This window comes from Salvelinus fontinalis, chromosome 22, assembly GCF_029448725.1.
Source record: "Salvelinus fontinalis isolate EN_2023a chromosome 22, ASM2944872v1, whole genome shotgun sequence".
In the NCBI taxonomy this organism is placed as follows: domain Eukaryota; kingdom Metazoa; phylum Chordata; class Actinopteri; order Salmoniformes; family Salmonidae; genus Salvelinus; species Salvelinus fontinalis.
In genome coordinates this window covers 12,534,781-12,558,429 of record NC_074686.1, presented here as the reverse complement: position 1 = coordinate 12,558,429, position 23,649 = coordinate 12,534,781, and the positions used below count along the sequence as shown (strand labels likewise).

Here is a 23,649-nt window from a genome sequence, read left to right as displayed (position 1 = left end):
ATTGAGCAGGCGTTGTGTACAGAGCCCGCTCCCCTCCAGTGTCCCGTCGGGCATCAGTACGTTCCGTCTGCTGTCCGTGACCACTTGATCTATTGGGCCCACACATCACCCTCCTCTGGTCATCCGGGGATTGGTCGGACGGTGCGCTGTCTGACTGGGAAGTACTGGTGGCCCACCTTGGCTCGGGACATGAGGGTTTACGTTTCCTCCTGCTCGGTGTTCGCTCAGTGTAAGGCTCCTAGACACCTGCCCAGAGGTAAGCCACATCCCTTACCCATTCCACAACGGCCTTTGTCACACCTGTCGGTGGATTTTCTAACGGATCTCCCTCCCTCACAGAGAAACACCACGATCCGGGTCGTTGTGGATCATTTCTCTGTCCTGTCGTCTCCTCCCTCTGCCCGGTCTCCCTACGACCCTACAAACTGCGGAGGCCCTGTTTACACACGTCTTCCGGCACTACGGGGTGCCTGAGGATATAGTGTCTGATCGAGGTCCCCAGTTCACTTCGAGAGTCTGGAGGGCGTTCATGGAACATTTGGGGGTCTGGATCAGCCTCACCTTGGGTTTCCACCCCGAGAGTAATGGGCAGGTGGAGAGAGTGAACCAGGATGTGGGCAGGTTTCTGCGGTCCTATTGCCAAGACCAGCCGGGGGAGTGGGCGGAGTTCGTGCCCTGGGCAAAGATGGCGCAGAACTCACTCCGCCACTCCTCCACTAACCTCTCCCCCTTTCAGTGTGTATTGGGGTACCAGCCGGTTCTGGCACCGTGGCATCAGAGTCAGACCGAGGCTCCTGCAGTGGACGATTGGTTCAGATGCGTGGAGGAGACCTGGGAAGCCGCCCATGGACACCTCCAGCAGGCCGCGCTAAGCCAAAAGACCAGTGCGGACCGTCACCGAAGTGAGGCCCCAGTGTTCGCACCGGGAAACAGGGTCTGGCTCTTGACCCGAAACCTGCCCCTCCGCCTGCCCTGCCGGAAGCTGGGCCCATGGTTTGTGGGGCCATTCAAAGTCCTGAGGAGAGTGAACGAGGTATGTTACATGTTACAGCTTTCCCCCGATTACCATATTAACCCCTTCTTCCTTGTGTCTCTCCTCAGGCCGGTGGTGGCTGGTCCGCTCCAGGCGTCTGAGGTGCGGGAGGTTCCTCCGCCCCCTCTGGACATCAAGGGGGCCCCGGCGTACTCCGTCCGTTCCATCCTGGATTCGAGGCGTCGGGCCTTCAGTACCTCGTGGAGTGGGAGGATCACCTCGTCGCCGGCCGGATCACCCTACGCCTCGCCCTCCGGGTCGTCCCCGAGGCCGGTGTCGACGCACCACTGGAGCCGCGCGTCGGGGGGGGGGGGGTACTGTCACTACTTCCGCCGAAATCGTCTCCTCTCCTTGTTCAGGCGGCGTTCTGCGGTCGACGTCACCGGCTTTCTAGCCATCGCCGCTCCATTTTTATTGTATCCATCATTATGTTTGGAGGAAAACGGGGGAGGCTTGCAAGCCAAAAAAACACCATCCCAACCGTGAAGCACGGGGGTGGCAGCATCATCTTGTGGGGGTGCTTTGCTGCAGAAGGAACTGGTGCACTTCACAAACTTGATGGCATCATGAGGAAGTAAAACTATGTGGATATATTGAAGCAACATGTCAAGACATCAGTCAGGAAGTTAAAGCTTGGTCGCAAATGGGTCTTCCAAATGGACAATGACCCTGTCAAGGTAGTTGGAATAAATGGACCAAGGCGCAGCGTGCGTAGAGTTCCACATGTTTATTTAATGAAACTCACAAAAAACAATAAAGAGTAACAAAACGTGAAGCAAATGCAGTGCTCACAGGCACTACACAAAAACAAGATCCCACAACCACAGTGGGGAAAGGCTGCCTAAATATGATCCCCAATCAGAGACAACGATAGACAGCTGCCTCTGATTGGGAACCATACCAGGCCAACATAGAAATACAAAAACTAGAGTACCCACCCTAGTCACACCCTGACCTAACCAAAATAGAGAATAAAAAGGCTCTCTAAGGTCAGGGCGTGACAGACCCCAAGCATACTTACAAAGTTGGGGCAAAATGGCTTAAGGACAACAAAGTCAAGATATTGGAGTGGCCATCACATAGCCCTGACCTCAATCCTATAGAAAATGTGTGGGCAGAACTGAAAAAGCGTGTGCGAGCAAGCAGGCCTCCAAACCTGACTCAGTTACACCAGCTCTGTCAGGAGGAATGGGCCAAAATTCACCCAACTTATTGTGGGAAGCTTGTGGAAGGCTACCCAAAACGTTTGACCACAGTTAAACAATGTAAAAGGCAATGCTACCAAATACTAATTGAGTGTAAGTACACTTCTGACCCACTGGGAATGTGATGAAAGAATTAAAAGCTGAAATAAATTATTCTCTCTACTATTATTCTGACATTTCACATTCTTAAAATAAAGTGGTGATCCTAACTGACCTAAAACAGGGATTTTTTTACTAGGATTACATGTCAGGAATTGTGTAAAACTGAGTTTAAATGTATTTGGCTAAGGTGTATGTAAACTTCAGACTTCAACTGTATATATACCAGTGGAGGCTGCTGAGGGGAAAACGGATCATATTAATGGCTGGAGCGGAGTTTTATGGCTGGAATGGAGTGAATGGAATAGTATCAAACAATTGTGTTTCATAGCATTCCATTACCTCCATTCCAGGAAATTATTATGAGTGGTCCTCCCCTCAGCAGCCTCCACTGAAATAGACTGCATATTTGGATATTGACTCCTATCCATGCAGAAGACTGACCCTGTATCTGTGAGTTAGAAATGACGATGAGCATGACGTGTTGCTTCTCTGGTGAGTGTGACATCTCTACTCTAACGCCCAGGAGGCTCTGATTCCATCTCCCATTAGATGGCTCAGCAAGTGTTATAAAATGTCAAAATACATTAATTTCTCACCAAATATGGAGTTTCGCTGAGCAAACGCTGAGCAACTGTTTTCATTTACTCCCGTTATGGCGGTATGTACTTCCAAAAAAGGTCTAAATAAAATTTTACAACCAAACGAAAAAATGTTCAGCAGAAGGCTAAAGCCTAATTGTATAAAACCGTCCTGAAATGTCCACATTGCACCTTTTTCCTTCACATCATTCATCATTCTCCTTCAACACTCTCCTCATTCAAATCATAGCCTCTAAATTTGAATATTGGCGCGACAGGGATGTAACCATCTCAGAATAGAGACAGGGGTGGGGGGAGTGTGAGAGGCTGCCAGCGATTTAATTATTTTTAGAACAGGGACCCTAAAAATAACCATAAAGCATCCTGCTTGGTCATTTTCCTTATGCGTGTTTATTTGACCCTTTATTCAATTAGATTTATCAAAACATTATGTTGATACACTGCGAACATAGGCTATGTCGCTGGCTCTAAATGTTTTGAAAATGAATCTTAGAAATGTAATTCACTCTATAAAAAACATTGAAGATGTAGAAATTAAACATCGAAACACAACATAAGCGGTCTACACTCGCCCTCTGCTTCAAAATAATTAATTCGCTCGTGATTCTTATGATTCCCTCCACGTTAGTTTTCTCAGTCAGTCTTGGTTCTCTCTAAATTGCATTGCGCGTGCGTAGTAGCCTTTTGTTATCTACTTTTGCATATATTTCTCACGTTGTACCGCTAAATGTATTGGTCTCGTCTGGTAGCGCCGCTGATAAAGCAATAGTGTGATCATGTATGTGGTATGCAGCTGTCTGCAAGGTTCTGAGATTGTGACGTACGACCTGCCAAGTATCTGCTTCTCACGCATGGTACTGTATCTTGGCAACTTGTGTCGCGCGCCTGTGTGTGTGACTGGAAGTTGGGGAGGAGGGAGTGGGGAGGTTCGGGTTGATAATGAACTTGAGTCATCTCATCAAGATTCTGAAATTCTCTTGTCAACTGCTACGGATCCGGGTTCCCATACATTGCTGGGAGAAAACCGGGGCCATTGTGTATTATCCATAGCCCATTAGCCGCACTTCCAAAAGGAGCCCCGTGGCCGAGAGCGGTTTAGGCTGTATTTATAAGGTGGTTTCCAGGAAAATATTTTAAAAAATGTAGAAGACAAGGCCATATTTTTTCAGTTATTCATATCAACAATAAGGGGTGAGCCAGTAACTACAATGGCTGTTTGGTGGATTCGCCCCTATTGAACAAATATTCAAAGGGGTTTCTTAGCCCCAACCCCATGTGTGATTATCATGATAACAACGCACCCAGCCCAGACTGCCCCCCTAAAACTCGCTTTCTTGGAAGTCTGAACCTGGCTGACAATTTAAGTGCACTTTCCAAACCTTATGACCTAACGGACGCGCTCTAGTTTGCTATGCATGAATTGTTGTAAATAGTTGAATACAACTAGCGGACCATTATGAAATATACTATTATGCATAAAATATATTTCACTTTGGTGTTTTTCTCCATCATGAATTGTATTAATTTATCCAGGCCAATATCTTGGTTACAATTCACGACGTCCACATGAATATACCCCAGTTGAATGTAATGCTAAGCTATTTTGGTTACTTCAATTTACACCCCAGTATGTAGTCCTATAATATTATAAGTTTGTTTGTGATGATTGATGTGTATAGGCCAGAGACAAAATTGTGTGTGTGTGTGTGTGTGTGTGTGTGTGTGTGTGTGTGTGTGTGTGTGTGTGTGTGTGTGTGTGTGTGTGTGTGTGTGTGTGTGTGTGTGTGTGTGTGTGTGTGTGTGTGTGTGAGAGAGAGAGAGAAAGAGAAAGAGAAAGAGAAAGAGAGAGAGAGAGAGAGAGAGGTGCGTGAATGCGTGCGTGTATATGGGATGCGGGAGGGGAGGGGGTTGGAATGTTACGGCAGGTCCACATTGTCACTCCACCGACTTGTCTGGTTAATTTCAGATGGTGGAGACAATGATGTTACCGCATTGTCACAAAGGGGTGGGCCTTGGCAATGGTATATGATTTCGGACACACGAGATCCAGACCATAACCAGTCTATCTTCAGGTTGGAAGACGAGGAGAACGGACAGCCCCAACTCTGCCTTTTACAGGGGGGAGGACGGGGTTGTCTGTGTGGGGAAATATTGCTACTACGATAGCTGTGAAGAAACAGGAGGACCCGGTTGATTTAAAACAGATGGATGATCCCAGGCGACGTCACTATCAACCGTCCGCACGAAGCTCGAGAACCTACTGCTGTTATTCTTAAAGTGCTCGTGTCGTTTACGTCGCTCTGCTCATACAGACAAGTCGGCAGTTGTGAGAGGCGCTTGACAACCCCACTAGATCCACCCTTGTCTTCTGAGGGTAAGAGTCGAACGTTATGGAATCAATGAACAATGTACAGGCCTATTTGTGACTGATGTTGCCAGCGAAATGTCTTTATGCATATGGTGACTGTTGGTTCTGCATTCTGGGTATGCGTAATGCATTACAGGTTCCTTGCCTGGCAAGAGGGATAGTCGCAGTCAAAAGGGAACTAACGTCATACAGTTGAAAGGGAAACAACGATTTGTGGATTAAATCGATATTACTTAAATGGTCAATATCTAACACTTGTACATTTGTAATTTTCACGAATCAGATTGGCTCTTCTCTTATGGAAGGCTAGTATGGGAAGGTAGAACGTCACCAACACAATAAGTATCCCAAAACATGTAAGCCTTCTATAGCCTATTGTTATCATGGAGATGCAGATATGACGAGAGCAGCCTATGTGAGCGAATGCGCACGATTCATTAGGCTATATAGGACGATGCCATTCGGGGTAAGTTTCCTTGGGTACGGAGTTGGAAGGTCACGCTGGCTTTCTATCCGATTAAAATCGCATTCACTGGGACATATGGCTCTCTCCCTCTCTGCTCTTTTATTATCGTTTTGCTGGTGTGGTCTGCGAATGTAAAGCCTACATAGGCTCACTTCGGTTAAGGAGATAATGAGAGATACTTATTCATACGTGCGTGCTTTTCGCGTTTGATGTTTGCAGACTTATTTGAGGCTTTGTGGGGAAACCTATTTAGGACCATGCAAAACTCACCAAATACCGTCATACGGTGAGTTCCTCTTACACAGCTCTTCTTATTGTATGGTCATTGCAGTGTTTGCGCCATATGGTGATCTTAGCCTACAACTAATAGCAAAACGAAAACAGATATTATAGGCCTTCCTTAGGCTACAATGAACACACACTCCATATGACTCCCCATATGACGGAACAAGCCATCACTGTATAAGCCTATATTCCTTTTGCCAACCTTGGAGGTAGACTACCCGATAGGCCTACATTCAAACTTGCCTCGTCTGCCTAGGTGTCACTTAAATCTAGCCCATCTTCTTCAACACACTATATAGGCTAAAATGTAACTGTTTTTCAAAACGATTGTTTAATGTATAGGCAGGCCTATGTCTTCGCATATGGCTATGGTGTATTGAGCAAGGCTATCCAGACAATCCCAAAATAATTGTTTTATATGTTTGAAATGCACTGTTAAAATATTAGTGGTCTATTCATAAAGGGCCAAGAGTAAAAAGCAAAGATGATTACATGATTACGTGAAACCAGCTGCGCGCGGACACAACACATGGGCTCGAGCAGCATGGGGATTATAGAGCAAAGCGCTTTATGGGGCCTGTTACGTAAATCATGTTTAACATTTGTGAGGGATTTCAAACATCTAATGTGCACTTTCTGTTTTCTCAAACAGACAACCTTGTTATATGAGTGGTTTACCTCCCAAACAGAAGGTCGTCATCCGACGTGAGTCGTTTTCTCATGGCTATTAGTCCAATCTATACGTCCCTTTCATAACAGGCATGTAATTGGAAATAAATCGCACATTTGTCAATTGAAATATCTGCTAGTGAGCTGGGAAGTTGTGCTCGGGCGATTATTTTCTCGCGTCACCCCACCTCCTTGTGAAATGTGTGATTACAAGGATTGGGGTATTTTGGGACTAAACTCCTGTAAATCTGATTTTGAAAGAGGTTGATTAAAAACCTTTTCGATTGTGGATTGGGAGTGGTGTTGAAACGTGACGTAGTTTTATGGCTTAAACTAGGCAGGCCTATAGAGTTTGGTTCTATATTAAACGATTAAATTCCTAACTTAATAACATTAGGCCTATCATTAACTATGAAATGCCCATTATTGTTATTATTATTGTTATTATTAATATTATGAATAGTTACTAGTTAGGCCCATTAGTAATTATTATTAGGCTTGTTGTTGCTATTATTACTGTGTTAGCCTATTCTGTTCTGCATAACATGGTGTTTATGCTAAGCCGAAGATGATTTGATGTTGCCAACTTAGAGGTTGCTAACTTAAATGGTAGCATTGTTGCCATGCCCTGTATTATGCTGTTACAAGCAAGATATAAGGGTAGTTATTGATGAGGTTACACAATGCATCTACGATATGACTGATGCAGGGTAAGAATAACTATTGTTTTATAGTGGCCTATTATGGTCATCAATGGGGGTGGAACAATACAAGTGTTTTGGTGATTAAAAGCACTTGCCTGCAAGCTACTTTAAGTGTGATTACTTGGTTTGTATTGGTTATTTGCGGTCTTGTCATTAACCATGCTTAAGACTGTTTGAATTGAACATGACACGTGAGTCAGGTATTTTCACACACACACACACACTGATTTGGGATCACTAACGCTTGGCACAAACAAGCATGTGTATCTTACTGCAGTTGTATTTATTCCCATGGCTTTCAGCAACCCTATGGCTTTCAGCAGCCCTTTCAGCAGCCCTATAAAATATATTTTATGGCGTTATTTTATAGCTGCATCTGAATTATGAGATTGCTTGGGTATTATTTTCCATTTTCGAGCACTAACGTCTTATTCCTTCAATTTCAGCACTTCCTCCCACAATATAAGATGAAGTAGCATACGACGCTGCACAGGTAAACATAATACATTTAGTCTATATATATATATATATATATATACTTTTTTTTAAATTAGTACTTTTTTTAACCGTTGATAGTCCTATATAGGCCTACACTATACATGCCATAAACAAGCGATTTGTACAACCAGTCAATTTGTCCCATATCAGTCTAAAATTAACTTGAATGGATCCTTCATTTGTACACCTTGGCCTCTTAGGATCACTAGAGTAAGCTACAAAGACAGAGGATATTCAAAATATACCAGATGGAATTTAAAATTCGTTTGATAGGCCTACCTGTGTAGCAGCAATCACATGACTCATGAGCAATAGGAACTAACGAAATGACATCTGTTTCTCTTTGGGGACACTTCGAGTGGGGCTTTGCGCATCGTTAGAAATGTACAGGAGACCATAGTGCTGCATACAACGTGTTCAGTGTGTGTGTTCTTCAGATACAAATCAAGTCTAATTTTGCACTATGAAAATGTCTCGCTCTCTTTCTCTCTCTTCCTCTCACACCACACTTACACACACACACACACACACTCACACAAATACACACTCACACTCAACTTGTATATCAAGGTATCGCCATCATTTTTATAAAGTTTATTGTAGGCCTATACGTTTAATATCTAGGCCTATATCAATATCATATTTAAAATGGCAAAAATAATTTCAAGTAAGACGTAAAGGTGTCCTCAATATCTTGTCCCTGATGGTTTTGGCTTCTTCGTTGATATTTGTTCTTATAGTTGATAACACAAAATAAAAAAAATCGACCTCTTGAGCAGCCGCACCAATCCATCCCTTTCAATTAAATGTATCACGAACTGGACATTCGAAAAACTTTCTAGACATCTTGACCAATATCCAAATGTTAATTTATAAGACAGAAGGAGCTCTGACATTTAAAAAACGTTTGAAGAATAGGCCTATAGCCTATTTCAAGAATCGTAGATGTTTGTATTGTTTGAATTGTCATAGGTTACAGAATTTGTTCCAAATAGTCAGCATTCAAATAAATAATCTTCATTTTCCTAATGTGTTTGTTTAGAGTATAATAATCATCTATCAGATATATTATGAAATGCATACTAATTTGATCCGATTAACACGAATACTCAAAGAATATGGAATAAATATGCATTGCGTTATTACAGAAAAGACCCCTAACAAACAGATCGGAAAGTGGGTTTTAGTTGTGCGTCTTCCTTATGAAAGACGTCACTTCACCTGTTCTGCCAATGACGATGCAGTGTTCATTTCTGTAAAGAAAATACATTATACAACCAATTTATTGTGCTTAGAAATTAAGCTTTTTTGCAATCAACTTAATAGTGTAGGCATATGCAACATAAATATATTATTTTATTAGAAAATAATTTCTCAGGGTTTTGTTTCATATTAACGGTTGAATTCATTCATCAAATCATCGTGATATTGGAATTACGCAACTAGATGGGGTCAAATATTCGATTGGATATTAATGTAGATACATATATGGAAGCGTGGGTCATTTAAATTAGGCCCCGTTGCGGGCAATGCACCGACTTTGCATTACTTATTCCTTTTGGAAAACAGTGAATGATGTTACAGTGGAAAATCATTCACTGTAATACAGTTTTAATTGAATCCAACAGTGATACATTTGCAAACAAGAATCCCTGCGTCTCAGATGCATTGTAACACAACGAAACACAAATTATGTAATTATTCAGACACTTATTATTTGATTAAATAAATATACTAAATATAAATATGTATAATTACGGTTATTGTATATAATATGCAAAATAATCATAATAATGAAAAACAGTAATAACACATCTCTTTTTATAAGGACCTTCACTTTGCCGAACTTATTGTGAAGAAAATGTGTTATTGTTTATGGTCTCAAAATGGCTGTCTCAACATCCCTATTTAGCTGAATAGTGCTTCCAATAGTCCTCTATATATACCTAAGCAATAAGGCACAAGGGGGTGTGGTATATGGCCAATATAGCTACGGGCAGCTTACGCAACGTGGAGTGCCAGCCTTTAGCCGGTATATTCGCCATTCACCACAAACCCCCGAGGTGCCTTATTGCTATTATAAATTGGTTACCAACGTAATTAGAACAGTACAAATATTTGTTTTTCTCATACCGGTGGTATATGGGTTTTCAGCCAATCAGCATTCAGGGCTCAAACAACCTGGTTTGTAATAAGTAATAATCTATAGGATGTCAATGGAATGCTTTTACATCAACCTATTCTTAGCTTTTAGGTAGACTTTGTTTTACAAACCTCAGTATATATCATGAAACACTACAATTCTGAGCGGGTAAGCGTACTTAACAAATTATATTAGGCCTACATAAGACATTAGAAACAGAGCCCTGCAAAAACCATGATGTGGCCTCTGCAAGAGGAATGTGGAATGATATTGAAACCAATTCCAAACATGAAACAGAGAAGTGATGTTCAAAATTCAAAAGTGACTAACGCGAATACAGTATGTGATAACCCTAAAACATGTCATTCTGTTAGCTTGTAGTTAAATAGATAGTATATTCATCATGAGATTTTTCAATTTTTTATTGTTTGGGGTAAATGTCTTCTGAGAATACATTGGAAATTAATCCCTAATCAATACACCATTACACGAAAGGCTTCAAATTACAGTGTGTGTGTGTGCGTGTGTGTGTGATTATGTGTGTGTGTGTGTGTGTGTGTGTGTGTGTGTGTGTGTGTGTGTGTGATTATGTGTGTGTGTGTGTGTGTGTGTGTGTGTGTGTGTTGTTATACTGTGTGCTCCTCTGTTGGCTGCTCTCATCTTGATGAGAAGTCACACCTTGCTGCAGACACACGAATGGAAATGCAACGAGTTCGCTCTGCCATCATCCCTCTCTCCGGCTTCATCCCTCTCTCTGGTGTCATCCCTCTCTCTCACACACACACTCCCTCACCCTTATGCTCATGAAATGCTCATCATTTATTTGACCGAAGCAGAACTTGAAGCAACAATGATGCTCTTGGTTGAATCTGATGTGTGTGTCCGTGTTCTTTATTGATCCACATCGATGTGAACAACAAAGTGGCACAAGCGAAAACCAACCTCCGTCATATTATTACAACAGTTGTGAATAACAGGCTAAGGAATTGGCTGTAGGTTTCTAATGCAGTGATTAATAACAGGCCATACTGATAGGCATATGCCAGTGCCATGATATTTACTAATGATTTGCTATTTGATAGCAGTAGTCATTTTCTAAGCGAGTCATTGAACAAGCACACTTCGTATTCTGATAGCGGGTTGGGAAACAAGTGATGTTTATTCAGGACCAGTAAATGGTACTCTTATAATGTTCAATTGATCTCTTAATTTTAAAATAACTGTAATGATTTTGGTATAATACAGGCCTACTATAGTAAATACTTCCGGCCACATAACAAGTAAGCTTGTTGTCCCCTTTGACAATAGTTGATTGAAATAGAATTCACACACTTGGTAACATGATTAGTCTCATTTTTAACAACACGATTAGTCAATTAATAGACAAATAATTGGAGGCAAAATCTTGTCCTGCATATATTGATGCGGACTGGAAACCTGTAGGCTACTGTTTATGAGGTTGTGTGGCACTGTGTATTTGGTCAATTGTTTAAGATGATAGAATTCTGTGGTTATTTGTTTTTCTTTGATATTGAAAGCTTTCCTCCTTCATTACAAAACCAACTGTACGTTTGTCCACACTCTCTTCACATTCAATACTTTGCCATAATAAGAGTGTGTCGTTTTCTTATCCTTCGTCTACAGGTGTGCGTATCCAGCCTAGCTTCTACTATCCTTCGCCACGTGGGTCTAGGTGGGCCCGAGGGGTTGGCTGTTATCTTTGGTTATCTAGCTGTATGAGTGGTGTACATTCTTCATAAAGCTAGATAACCGAAAGTAACAAGAATCCCATTGCGCTCCCGCAAAGCCTGTTTCTTGTGCCAACAAACAAAACAAAATGGCCGACGTCCGAGAGGAAGTGACTCAGCGTTTGTGCCCAGCCAACCAATCAGAAGACTTAAAGGTACAGTATGTCAGACTCAATTGTCACTAATGTTAAGCTCACATGAGGATGCATAGTAGGTTTGAGGGGTTATATGTGTAGCAGCTAAGAATGTATCGTAAGCTCACTTCAGAGCAAGCTTAAAATGTTGCAGATGAAGCCATCCAAGAGGTACTCTTTTGTACAGCTCAATCGGTATGCGCGTTGTCAAGGAGAGTGGTCACGTGTGTTGCGAAGCAGAGGATCACTGGTTCGAGCCCAGTATGGGGCAGTCGGACAGTGGAAGAAGCTAAGCTGTTAGCCGCAGACAGACCCCCGTTACATACACTGCCATTCAAAAGTTTGTGGTCACATAGAAATGTCCTTGTTTTTGAAAGAAAAGCACATTTTCTGTCCATTAAAATAACATCAAATTGATCAGAAATACAGTGTAGACATTGATAATGTTGTAAATGACTATTGTAGCTGGAAACGGCAGATTTTTTATGGAATGCCTACATAGGCGTACAGAGGCCCATTATCAGCAACCATCACTCCTGTGTTCCAATGGCACGTTATGTTAGCTAATCCAAGTTTATAATTTGAAAAGGCTAATTGATCATTAGAAAAGCCTTTTGCAATTATGTTAGAACAGCTGAAAACTGTTGTTCTGATTAAAGAAGCAATACAACTGGCCTTCTTTAGACTAGTTGAGTATCTGGAGCATCAGCATTTGTGGGTTCGATTACAGGCTCAAAATGGCCAGAAACAAAGACTTTCTTATGAAACTCGTCAGTCTATTCTTGTTCTGAGAAATTAAGGCTATTCCATGCGAGAAATTGCCAAGAAACTGAATATCTCGCACAACACTGTGTACTACTCCCTTCACAGAACAGCACAAACTGGCTCTAACCAGAATAGGAGGAATGGGAGGCTCCGGTGCACAACTGAGCAAGAGGACAAGTACAGACAGACTAACAGACACCTCGCAAGTCCTCAACTGGCAGCTTCATTAAATAGTACCCGCAAAACATCAACAGTGAAGAGGCCACTCCGGGATGCTGGCCTTCTTTAAGTGAATGAGGCTTTGAAATGGTACAGGCAAGCCATTACAGTTTGGCTTGCTTTACAGTATGTTTGAATTTGAAACATAGTTAAGCACTTCATGCTGTAACTTTGTGAAAGGTATATACGAGTAAAGGTTATACTGTAATTTGATTACCATTAGTATTGTCAACACTGACAGATAAAAGGAGGGGGAAGAGAGCGATAGAGAGAGATAGAGACCTAGCTGTTTCCTCCACCGGAGTGAAAGAGTAAAAGACAGCTTGAGAGTAAAAGGGCTCCCTCACCTTTCACTGGCATCTCTCTCTCTCTCTCTCTCTCTCTCTCTCTCTCTCTCTCTCTCTCTCTCTCTGATAAACTGTTTGCCATGGTAATCAAGCTTCAAAGTATTTCGTTTGAAGATAAAGCACGATTGATCTGCAGTTATTTTACTATTTCTAGTGCTAGCTATAGCTGGACACTGCTAACTACTGTAGCATGAGTTGTCCACATAGATGGGGGTATCGTGTAAATGATCTGTAGAAAGTGACTAACTAGACCTGTTAGCACATTCTGCCGTTGCACTACTTATAGACTACTACATCTCTCATCCCTGTTCCATGTTCGTATACATCGGTGCATTGAATTCGTTAAGCTGATTGAGTTACTGCATTCATTAGACTCAATGTTTGGTGAGCTGTTTGAAATACTTGCCACGGTTCTGTAAGGTAATTCCAATTGGTTAAAGACTGAGATTTTAACATGGAAATAGCAATCAGATCTAGCGATTGTTTGTTGATTCGACAAACGATCTGCACTCGTCTTTTTTGCTCTAGTATAGGCCACCGTACTTTCTCCTTTCACACTGCCGCACCACGTTTCTCCTTTCTGTCTCACTCACTCTCATTCATTTCATTTTATTCTCCTCGTTTTTTTTCTAGCTTGGATTCTCAGATGGTTGGTTCTGATTTGCATGCATTTGCATAATGAATGTCATTTGCATGCTCAGGGGCAGACCATACCATGAGAACGGGTATCTTGGTTGTTTGTGTGTGTGTGTGTGTGTGTGTGTGTGTGTGTGTGTGTGTGTGTGTGTGTGTGTGTGTGTGTGTGTGTGTGTGTGTGTGTGTGTGTGTGTGTGTGTGTGTGTGTGTGTGTGTGTGTGTGTGTGTGTGTGCATGTAGATGTTACGTTTGTGGAATAAAGCAATAATAGCCACGTCATCTTGTTGTTCATCCATAGTGTGTATATCAAAGGTTTGTATTGGTTTGTGTGCACATTTTGCCAGATACATCTCCTCCCTCATATTTCTACTGTAGTAATTCTTTAAGCATGCACAATATGTGTCAATGTATGGATGTGTGTGTGTGTGTGTGTGTGTGTGTGTGTGTGTGTGTGTGTGTGTGTGTGTGTGTGTGTGTGTGTGTGTGTGTGTGTGTGTGTGTGTGTGTGTGTGTGTGTGTGTGTGTGAACCTGAGAAAGACATGCGGGCATGTCCTGCTCATTGGCCTATAGACCTGACAATCATCTCCCTTCCTCCATCTGTCCCACCCCCCCTTGTTTTTCTGTCCTGGTAACCATTCTGTAATGCACTGACTAAATGAAAGATACTCACTTCTCTATCCCAGCATCCTTCGTTCACTCCCTCCTCCCTCCCTAGTTTGCCCCCTTCTCCTGCACAACGAGTCACAGCCCTGCTGCCACCATCTTAGAATAGGACAAGGACTGGCACAAAATGGCAGCACGTAGGTACTGTTGTTTTAGTGCCCTATTCCCAATCCTGCGCCTTCCACCCATTGCGCTTTGGCCCCCCCCCTCGCTTTCCTGCCCCATTGGCTGCCTCGAGACTGCGTTAATTACTGGCAGTGTGTTAATTGCATAGATCGCCCGAGAGGCATTATGGGAGAGGGAATGTGATCTGAGTTAATCACGAAGCCACTCTGTATTTTATGTCTTTTAAGCTGGCATTCTGAGGGGCAGCTGTGGTCTTCCTCGTCCTCATGCAGTGTTCGTTGTGCCCCTCCTTGCGATAAGACTGCAAATGTCGTCTTTCCGCCATTTTGTGAATTCGGAACCGCTTGCGAAGAGGAATTTATTTTACCTGACTTATTTTGGCTACATAAATCAAATCAACGGAAGGCGTTTTAATTACGAGTGCATATTAATGACAACACTGTGGGTCTATTTGCATATGGGGCATGAAAGCGTTTTATATTCATGGAGCATGTAGCTGAGGATGGTTAGATCATGTGAAAGATAACCTGCTACACACACACTCACACACACCATGTTATCAGCACAGAGCACTGTGTATACATGCATAGACACTAGAGACACACACACACAAACACGCACGCACACACACACACACACACACACACACACACACACACACACACACACACACACACACACACACACACACACACACACACACACACACACACACACACACACAATACTATGACATAAAATAACCTCACATAGAATATTAACTCAAAAAGCATGAGCACATTCCTTTATAAACACACAAAATTAAATAGATATCCCTAAAAGGATATTTTGTACACAGAGAGTTATTGAACATTTGATCCACTGACATCTGAAGAGTACAGTAACACCCCTTTTTACTTGCTAGTATTTAATGTGTTCGGGTGACAGAATTGGTTTAGTCTCGAGAAGAACTAAAATATGAGTTTAGAGGAAACCGATTGAAACTGGATGCACCAATGGACATACTGAGAATATAAAGTCGCACACACACTGACAAGATATCTGGTAGGACAATTAACACTTCTAGTAGTGTTGATCACTCTGTCCATGTCCATGGAAACTCAAGGGACCAACTTGGGAGGAGAGAAGTGGAGCAGACAGAAAGAGAAATGAGGAAGAGGGAGCTCCGCGTGAGAGCAGAGAAAACGAGAGGGGGGAGAGAGATAGGGAAAGAGTATAGGAAAGAGGAAGGGAGGGGAGACCGATGAGGAGAGAGAGGAGACAGTGAGGTCTCAATAGTGAGAGGCTTTCTTTGTCTTTCCATGTGAGGTTTATTTAAGGGAGGGGGTATTAAGAGGGATGGAGAGGGTGTGGGGGTGGGTTCAGCCTTGCCCAGCGCAGCCGACAAGCGGAGCATTGTCCTCCGTCAGTGCGGCGGCACTTGTGGCGTCACGCCATTATTTAGACCAGTGGAGGGAGAGGGGTCTGGAGACCGGCTTAAGCAAAACGCCAATTACAGCCGGCTCGCCCTGATTAATGAAACGGGAGAATTGGTAAACAATGTCGCCCACTGTCATGGTAACCCCCCTCCTCTGGAACCCCCCACCCACCTTTGTTTGCCGTAGGAGTGCTTAGACGCCTTAGATTAACATGGTGCTCTTGTGTAGCCAGTTCTTCACCCTCTCCTCGTCACATGAATCCCTAGTTGAGGAACTGAAGGTAAATGCAGAGTTTTCCCTCGCTGTTAATAAGTTGCCATTCAAGTAGAGTAGCAACACACACTCACACACGTCATATTATCCCTTCATAATGCTAAATATCAACATTCTGATTTGTTTGAAAGCAAACAAGATATACTCAAAGAAATACAATTAGAGTTGGACTTGTAATGAGAATGATATTTTTATTGTATTATTATATTACAACATCAATAATTTACATTCTAAATCCTTTGAAAATATTTGGATGGCGAAGTAAGAAGAGAATTAGGTCGTCCCACTGAAACAGTATCCCCTCAAATGTTTTGTTGGCGTTGCAGCTTAGTGTTAATCACAGCCTGTCTAATACTCGGGTCCACATTTCCATTCGTCCTACTTTATTGTTTATTTAAAGCGTATGCATTGAATAATTAGCTCGCCCGTACACCAATCAGGGGAATGCCAATGTGGGTTGCCATGGCGACCTCATCAGGGCCCCCCGCCAGCCACAAACAGGACAAAGACAAATAAAGCGTGGGAAAATACTCAGGGGCTTAGACAATGACAGTGGTAGGGCGATGGAGACTGAGACTGTGTTGGGAATGGATAAGGGCGGGAAGGAGGTGGAGGGGGGGCAGTAACTGGGTGTGTGTCTGTTGGGATTGGGGTGGTGGGTAGAGGGCAGCTTGTGTCTGGACTGTAGCTACTAGACATGTGGGTGGGGGGGTGGGAGGGGGCAAGGCATATTGCAGACCTGTCTAGCTAGGTCTGGGGGTGTGTGTCTGTGTGCGTGTGTGCGTGTTGTGAGGAGGGGTGTCAAGCTGAGGACAAGTGTATCAAGTCAGAATATTAAGTATATCTCAACATAAATGACAGCTGTACTATAAAGTATATGACAGACGCATTACTCTACAATTACATGTTAAGACATACGCATTCTATTAAAAGTTCCTTTGAGGTATATGCCACTTCAGAAATCCTATAGCTTTATGTAATATTACCATGGGGCTTGGGATGGCTAATGCTGTTTTTTGGTAATCTCCCAATCCTCCTGGTGTTTGAGTCTCTTCACATGACCCATTTTCTAAGGTTGGTAGAACCTTAGCCCTGGCCACATTCCAATCCAATACCAATCCTCCCTTCTCTGGGCCCTTGACGAGTTGTCTTAGGAGAACGGAAAGGACTGGGTTCATGTAGGCCTACGTAAGTGATATAATATAGACGGATGCTCCACCTAAGCTATACCAGATGGCTAGGTGGAGTTGGCACGATATTACAATCCTTGTAGTAGATCCACTCACACACAGAAGGGGGTCCATGAAAGAGAGCAAATTCTTGGCTCAAATTGAATCCCATTTTACCCAAAATCCCCCTCTGCTTCGCCCTACTAATGCAAGCTTGCCTGTTAGACCCGTAAAAGGGAGCACTTTTTAACCTCTGCCCTTCAATCCCCCCTAGGTGACCCATCACATTGAAGTTATGATGTCAAGGCCAGGCATCTGGCTCCGCCTCCCTCTGAAGTCCACCACCTGCCGACGCTCACCCCACCAATGGGGACGTCCATTTCCGAATGTAATTGTGCCCACCTGACCTAAATGGAAGCGGATTGACTCCTCTTGTTAAACCTGAAGCACTTTGTTGACGTTGAGGGATCTCCCTTTAGTTTGGGTGAACTTTGGGCACATGCCTGGACTGAACATGGGGTAATGTACTGTTGAGTCACGGATACCAATGGATACTCAACCACAGCTGAAAATAGGGTAATGTGCTGTTGAGTCACGGATACCAATGGATACTCAACCACAGCTGCGTCTGTGGGCCTAACCCTCAGACTGTCTTCTGAACGTCTGGATATGCCAATCAAAGTAGAAGTTTAAACGGACTACTGTGAACTGGTGCGTCTCGGTCCTCCCACAACTAACTGTCTGGATACATGGACAGAAATGGACATATCTGCGCTAAGCAGCCGGATGTGGACCACGCTAGTTGAGAAGAACATTGACTAATATGCATATTGAAGCATACTGGACTGGCGTATGGAACGCCAATGAGTCCGAACGGTAGACACATAGAACTGGAAGCGGAGTTGTTGTTCCTGAGCCGGAGTATACCATTCAACACAGACGGCATGGAGCACTAGCCCCGTGTTTATGGACGAGTGCTGCGTGAGGGTTTTAGTGAGGGTTGTGAGAAGTGTGTGTGTGTGCGCGCGCTGTGTTGTGACGGTACACTCTACACACAGCTGTATCTGTCACATCTGCCGTACATTCGAGCCGCGGGTGTCAGCACGCTGATCTGTTGATGTGTATGTGTGCATGTGTGTGTCTGTGTCTGTGTATGTGTATGTGCACGCACTTTGTGTCATCCTCACTCAGCGCAAGTTCTGTTCTCGGATTGTAAGCAACACACACACACACCACAAGTCATAGTAAAGGTCTTGTAAACTGCTTCTGGTTAATGGTCATTGGATGTATCATGCGCTTATGCTACAGTACCTGGCAAAAATGATATTTGACACTGGAGGTTATATGGTTTAGTAGTGGAATCCTTCTGCGCCACTGATTTTATTATCAAGGGGAGGCAAACAAGTATTTTATATTGGACAGACCACATAGTGTTCCGATAATGTGTGTATAGATAGAACACATGCAATTCATTAAAATAGAAACATAGAAATGCATCTTGAAATCTATGCAAATTAATCAACAAACAATTGTATCATTTGCTTATGAGAATCATTCAGATTCTCTGAGGGTTTAGATTTTTTTCCAAGGACAATCTGTTAAATATTGTAGGGTGATGTGAGAGAAATGAAATGAAAGTGCATATATAGAAAGGTTTCTATGCTCTGGTCCAGACTTAAAAATATGTTGGGATTTTACACTGTTTTTCTCAACTGCTTTGATACATTTTTTGTATCAATATCGAAATATAAACATTGGACTGGTTAATTTACTCAACTGTGCAGGGACATGTATACATCTTCAGATTGGTTCTAATGGATCGACTGCAAAGTTTCATATACATTTTTCCATACAACTCTGTAACGACTCCCACCGAAGGTGGCTCCCCTTCCTGTTCGGGTGGCGCTCGGCGGTCGTCGTCACCGGCCTACTAGCTGCTACTGACTTTTCCTCCCCCTCCCTTTTTGTTGATTATTGACACCTGTTTGTGGTTAGGGTGATTTGTGGGGCTTTATTACCCAGCAGCCCGGCCTGCTGGGTGTGCGGGATGTTGTGTGTACAGTCTGTACATTCTTGTGTGTCAGGGTACGTGTTCGTTGGTTTGTGTTTATTCGTGTTTCTCACTTTGTTTGTGGTGAAGCATTTGTTTTAGAGTAGCGTCGTGTTTTCACCCGTGTGGGGAATTAAATTTGGAATGCTACTCTGAACTCTCTGTCTCCTGCGTTTGACTCCTTTCATCCACGATACCCCGGGCATTACAAACTTCAATTATTTCTGGGATTTCATGTCAACATTTTTACTCTATGCAGCTTTTATATTTTGTCACTTTTGCAGCTTTTTGTCATCAGTAATGTGACTATCATTCGGAGCAACTGCAAATCATATTTTGATTTCTGTCATTTTTAGAATGTTGAAAATGTTTCATATTTTTGTTGTTGGAATTTTTAGAAAAACTATGCAATGGCTGTATGATGAATGTGTTTGATAGTGTGATGTACTGTACGGTTTAACAACAATGTGTACTCGACATGATCAACACGTATAGGACCACACTATATGTAGTGGGTTACTGTGCAATTTGTTGCGAGGATTGTGCAATCAGAGTGAATGTGGGCTCTACACGAGGAGTTTAAACTAAACAGTCCGAGTGAATGTGGGCTCCACACGAGGAGTTTAAACGAAACAGTCGGAGTGAATGTGGGCTCTACATGAGGAGTTTAAACTAAACAGTCGGAGTGAATTTGGGCTCTACATGAGGAGTTTAAACTAAACAGTCGGAGTGAATTTGGGCTCTACATGAGGAGTTTAAACTAAACAGTCAGAGTGAATGTGGGCTCTACACGAGGAGTTTAAACTAAACAGTCAGAATGAATGTGGGCTCTACACGAGGAGTTTAAACTAAACAGTCAGAGTGAATGTTGGCTCTACACGAGGAGTTTAAACTAAACAGTCAGAGTGAATGTGGACTCTACACGAGGAGTTTGAACTAAACAGTCAGAGTGAATGTGGGCTCTACACGAGGAGTTTGAACTAAACAGTCAGAGTGAATGTGGGCTCTACACGAGGAGTTTAAACTAAACATTCAGAGTGAATTTGGGCTCTACATGAGGAGTTTAAACTAAAGAGTCAGAGTGAATGTGGGCTCTACACGAGGAGTTTAAACTAAACAGTTAGAATGAATGTGGGCTCTACACGAGGAGTTTAAACTAAACAGTCAGAGTGAATGTGGGCTCTACATGAGGAGTTTGAACTAAACAGTCAGAGTGAATATGGGCTCTACACGAGGAGTTTAAACTAAACAGTCAGAGTGAATGTGGGCTCTACACGAGTAGTTTAAACTAAACAGTCAGAGTGAATGTGGGCTCTACACGAGTAGTTTAAACTAAACAGTCAGAGTGAATGTTGGCTCTACACGAGGAGTTTAAACTAAACAGTCAGAATGAATGTGGGCTCTACACGAGGAGTTTAAACTAAACAGTCAGAATGAATGTGGGCTCTACACGAGGAGTTGAAACTAAACAGTCAGAGTGAATGTGGGCTCTACACGAGGAGTTTAAACTAAACAGTCAGAATGAATGTGGGCTCTACACGAGGAGTTTAAACTAAACAGTCAGAGTGAATGTGGGCTCTCCACGAGGAGTTGAAACTAAACAGTCAGAGTGAATGTGGCCTCTACACGAGGAGTTTAAACTAAACAGTCAGAGTGAATGTGGGCTCTACACGAGGAGTTTAAACTAAACAGTCAGAGTGAAGTGTCTGTAGAAGTATGTATCATGTAGAAAGCAAGAGTGTAATTGATGGACGGTGTGCACTATTTGGAATGTATGCAATTTGTATGGAGGAAGTATGCACTATGTTGAGGGTGAACGCAATATTTTTATGACAATGTTGGATTTTAAAGAGATGCTTGCATGAGTGCACTATGTCCCACAAATGCTTGGCCTATGTTAGCCATGTTTGCACATGATCTCTGAATTCTAACTGTATGGGACTGATTCATTCTTGTACCATGTACTTTGTACTATGCAGGATTAGTTTACACAATCAATAAATGTTTACATTGAAAAAAGAAAACAACACAAATGTCTATCTGGAATTTCAATCTATCTATTCAGTTGGTTTTTCATTGAGTCAATTCATAGTTCAGCGTAAGTTTGTATTGAGATTTCATAAATGAGTATTTCTTCGCTAAGGACGTTACCTGGAGGCACAGTATTCCAAGATCCAGGTTCTGGAGCATAGACTGTATGAAAAAAATAGTACTTTACAGTAAAAGAAAATCCCTGAACATTTTAATGAGAATCACCATCATCTGCATTGTAGCCTTTTTACAGTAGAGTTCACTTGTTCTTCAGCAGGCCTACGTTTGCTGTCATTTTGAGGGACCGTTTTTAGTGTCAACCAAGGAGCCATGTGTTCAGACGGGAACATAAGCACATAGACGAATTATCAATGTTTATGCGGTTGCGCAATTTCAGAGTAACCGCGGGCCGCATCTGGGAAACATGTGGGACATCGCGACATGGCCGCTCGTAAGGCAGCACGGGCCAGTGGAACAGCTGTTATCATCAGAACTTAGCAAAGCAGAGCCATTTTACAGCCAGTTATTTTGTGTCAATAATTGGCTACCAATTTAACGGCTTGATACAGTCTTACTAGGTGCTTTGGGGCATATATTGTTATATATTATTTAACAATCCTGCCTTTGTTGAGCATATACCACTATCTCCAAGTAACGATACTGACACTACACCCTGTGCACCTGCCTTTGGAGTACAGGGTTGCTGGTTTGATCCTAGCCAGAGTCAACTACCCTGATTGGTATATCAGTGTCAGAAGTGGGATCCATTGACACGTATATCCAGCTAAAATGCAGAGATACTTGAAAGTTGAAGCAGAAGTAGTGTAGAAATACTATTGGAGAATCTCAATTGCATTTCCTTGAATCTGACCTCATCCAACAGGTTTTGAGAAAGAGGCGAGGAGAGAGGACACGAGGAATCAAGGAAACACGATTCTCCCACCGTCCACTTCCATAAACTTGACTCAATGCGGACTTTGATTAGTGTGCTCGCCGGAGGAGCACATGGTTACTGTTTTGATCCTCACCAGATCCAACTGTCCTCTGACTTTACGACAATACATTACGAGTGCTTCAAAAGTTCCCTCTATCATTAGCACAATCATAGAAAGTGTTACTGTCATGTTGCCAATAGCACTTTAACAATCTTGTTGAAAGTTTGTCACTTTATGGACTTCTGTGTCTTACTGTTTTATATACCAAGATATGCTATATGGTGGATAGCATGAAAGTTCAATATTTTGTTTTGTCTTTGAGGATTTTAACAAGAATGGTTTATTCCATTCTCATCTGGACCATTTTTGGGGAAATCACAACCAAAGTAATAACATGATAGGTACGTCTGAAGTCAGCCTGGGGACTTAGCCTTATCTCCAGACAGCAGAAAGTTAGGGGAACGTTCTGATTTGAAAAGAGTCAAAAACAAAAAGAACATGTCTGGGAGCCAAGTAGTGGGAATGCCATCCAAGTCCCCGATTAGCATTCCAAAACGCACGTCTCCGTGGGTTGTCTACTACAGGAGTCCCCCAGGACTGAAGAAGGGGGTGGGTCAGAAGATGGAGGGGGTTTAGAGAAGGGCAGACGGGAGATTGTGAGCAGACAGCTCCACAAAGGGAGGTTGAGTATTGGGGAGAAGGGTGGGGGGGACTTGAGGGTAGACTGAGGAAAACGTGGGGTCTCTAGGAGACCGAGATAGGGTTCAAGTTCAAGGGTATATCCCAGTCTACATTTTATTGACCTGTCCCAAGTTCCCAAATTCCTGCTGTGGGACAGGTCTACATAGTTGGCCCAAACTTGTCCGAGACCAAACATCTGAAAAACTAAAACTATACTGAAACTATTGTATTTGACAGCAGAACAAACTAAAATCAAATAAAACCCATCATAAATAATGTTTTTTTCTTTTTTACTTTGGGCAAAATCAAATGGGGTTTTCAAGCTTTGAATCTGGTGGGTAAAAGCTGCCAGTAGATGGCAATGTTTCAAATAGGCCTAGC

General features: G+C 42.7%; 1 long non-coding RNA gene across 2 annotated transcripts; it reads left to right on the top strand.

Annotated features, from left to right (window-relative positions):
• The first annotated feature begins 4,990 nt into the window (after nucleotides 1–4,990).
• Nucleotides 4,991–21,648, top strand: LOC129819837 (uncharacterized). Of its 2 annotated transcripts, XR_008754126.1 has the most exons (5): nucleotides 5,013–5,313; nucleotides 7,878–7,924; nucleotides 11,717–11,975; nucleotides 17,846–21,192; nucleotides 21,325–21,648. It is a non-coding gene; the product is annotated as an uncharacterized LOC129819837 (long non-coding RNA). The 2 variants fall into 2 exon arrangements; XR_008754125.1 differs by lacking the exons at nucleotides 7,878–7,924; nucleotides 21,325–21,648 and having other exon boundaries at nucleotides 4,991–5,313; nucleotides 17,846–19,778.
• Nucleotides 21,649–23,649: the final 2,001 nt, after the last annotated feature.